Here is a 3,177-nt window from a genome sequence, read left to right as displayed (position 1 = left end):
CTGTGTCTGTCTGTGTCTCTGTCTGACTGTCTGTCTGTGTCTCTGTCTGTCTGTCTGTGTCTGTCTGTCTGTCTGTGTCTGTCTGCTGTGTCTCTGTCTGTGTCTCTGTCTGTGTCTCTGTCTGACTGTCTGTCTGTCTGTGTCTCTGTCTGTCTGTGTCTGTCTGCTGTGTCTCTGTCTGTCTGTCTGTGTCTCTGTCTGTGTCTCTGTCTGTCTGACTGTCTGTCTGTGTCTCTGTCTGTCTGTCACAGGTGTTTTGGGGGCAGCAGCAGTTTAACTGTTTGTCTGAGATTCAAGAACAGCTGCAGAACTACTGGAATCAGATGAGCAGAACAGAGGCGGAGTCTAATGAAAAGCCCCTCCTCTCTACACCGCCACGCACCCCTCGCCCCGCCCAATCAGAACACTCCTCTGATGACCTGCGCACAGGCCTCTTCCAGTACATACAGGACTCAGGTAACACACACACACACACACATTACAGCTTTATATAGCACTCATGAGAGGGTGTGATTTATATCTGTCTGTCTGTCTGTCTGTCAGCGTGTCAGAAGCTGCCGTCGCCTCATGAGGTGGTGTTTTGGAGGGAGACGGACGAGTCTCCAGGTGTGATGCTGTGGCGGTATCCTGAACCGCGTGTAATTACGTTCCTCAGGATCACACCTGTTCCCTTCAACACCACTGACGACCCGGACATCAGTACAGCCGACCTCGGGGACGTGCTGCAGGTGAGTGCTGCATTAGTGCTGCATTAGTGCTCCTCATGCTGATGGTTGGCTTTGAGCTGACTGGACCGTCACAGATGTGCGTGTCTGCAGGAGTGAATGAATGTAGATTTGAGTTTCTCACACACACAGAACCAGCTTATAATTCATATTTAATTGATCTCAGCTCAGAACTTTTATTTTTTCGTTTTATTGCAGCTTCAAAAAGCCTCCATTAATTGATTCTGTGATTTGATTTCAGCAGTTTTACAGGAAACACTCGTAAAACAGTGACTGTTGCCATGACGACACTGTAATTTAATTAGGAGAAACAGATTTTATTACAAAGACAGACAGATTGACTGAGAGACAGTGTGTTTGAGCAGTAAGACAGTGTGTGTGTATTGATGACAGACGTTTCTCTTCTCTTTCATTCTTTAGTTCTGTCTCACTGAAAGCCTCTCGGTTTGTGTTTTCGCTCAGTTTTATGGTGACACGCGCTGTATTTCATGAGCTTCCTCATGTTCTCCTGCAGCAGCTTCTCGTGATCAGCTCATGATCATCAGTGTTTCTTTCATCTGATGGAGCACCAGTCCTTCACATCAGAAGCTCTTTAAGATTGATAAAACTTATCTCTGTCTGTCTGTAGGTGCCCTGCAGTCTGGAGTTCTGGGACGAGCTGCAGCGGGCGTTTGTGCCGTATAGAGAGTTCAGCCTATCAGAGAGCAGCGTGTGTGAGCTGACCCTGCCCACTCTGACCCCCGACACTCACCAGACTGACCTGGTGACCTCTGACCTCTGGAGGGTGGTGCTCAACAGCACCAGTGACGGTGGAGACGAGAGGTGAGTGTGTTTCTTGTGTGTGTTTCAGAGGTGAGTGTGTCGGTGTGTAACCGTGTGTGTGTGTGTGTAGTTCGGACAGTGAATCAGGTTCTCAGGTGCCCTGTGAGCAGCTGGTGTGTCCCACCGCTCTGGCTGCGTGTACGCGTGTGGACTCGTGTTTCGCACCGTGGTTCGTGCCGTCAGTGGGCATCTCCACACGACTGGCATTCCTGGAGCTGCACTTCTGTCACAACCTGGATCAGCTGGGCACAGGTGTGTGTGTGTGTGTGTGTGTGTGTGTGTGTGTGAAAATATTGTCATTATTTACTAGAGATGCACCGATCGACCGGCCAGGGACCAGAATTAGCCGATTTTCCGCATTAACTAGGGAAGCACTGAAACTTGGCCACCAAATATTTTCACGCGAGAATGATTGATTTTATTGCATTCAGTGTAAAAGGAGACTGATATATATTTATGTCGTGCCAGCCTGTCTGAGAGAGAGAGAGACTCGTGCAGAAATCAAAACAAATGAGCGCAACAGCACACACAAAGTAACTGCATACTGCAGTAAAAAAAGATATTTATAATATATGATATAGATAAGCAACATTACACAACCAAGATGTTTCCCCGAATATCAACACGACTGCAATGTGACACTGATTTTATACATAGTTCAATAAACAATAAGTTAAAATTAAGTGACTTATATTTTAGACACAATATTGACAGTTTTTGCTCAGTTTGCACAACAGATCTGTCGAGTGTCTCTGAGCAACACAGCGGCGTGAACGAATCGAGTGAGTCAATGATTCAGTGATGCATTCGTAAAGAGTCACTCGCCTCGTTTCTGAACGAATCAGTTGAATGAATGACTCATGGACTCAATCATTAAAACAGTCATTTGCCGCCTCTTACTGGTGCTTTGGTTTCATATTTAAAAGTATCATTGCATTTTTCCCAACATTTCTTATTTATATATTCAAAAGGTTATTTAAAACATTAATCTTATAAAATGATTTATGCATTTGAAATGTTGCGATGTGAACACATCTAATGCCACTTCAGATGCTGCTTCTGTGGAAAGATGGAGTTTGTTGATACTGATTTCATTTGAATGGTCACAACTCTACAGTTTCTTATTATTCTAACTGAATTCATTGATACAATGTAAGAATTTGATGTGAAAGATGACACATTTTAATAAGGTTAGGGGGAAAGGACCATTTATAAACCGTGGGAAGTCTGTTTTGTTATGCACAGCAGCTCATTTCTACCTCTTTCCAGTCACAGAGCACTTTATTTTGAGAGAACATCTGTAATTTAGTCCAGATTGGGGGACATGTAATGTTTAATCATTTCTTTTATTATGTAAATAATTTTTTGCATTGAAGAAAGTATAGATTTTTGTTTGTATATGTAGTCAATTTTAGTTCTTAGAAAGAAAATCTGTATCGGCAGCTCACACTTACAAAAATATTGGAAATCGGAGTCGGCCAAGAAAATTGCAATCAGTGCATCTCTATTAATTACTCATCACCACGTCCTTTCAGGAAAAGTCAGAGTTTTCCTTGGGCCCCATGAGCTGTTGAAAAGCTAATTATTATTTCAGTCATAAAAAAAAATGAAGAAATAATTTAAAAATAAA

This window comes from Sinocyclocheilus grahami, unplaced genomic scaffold (genome assembly GCF_001515645.1).
Source record: "Sinocyclocheilus grahami isolate Dianchi unplaced genomic scaffold, SAMN03320097.WGS_v1.1 scaffold187.1, whole genome shotgun sequence".
Taxonomy (NCBI): Eukaryota; Metazoa; Chordata; class Actinopteri; order Cypriniformes; family Cyprinidae; genus Sinocyclocheilus; species Sinocyclocheilus grahami.
This window is presented reverse-complemented; position numbering follows the sequence as displayed.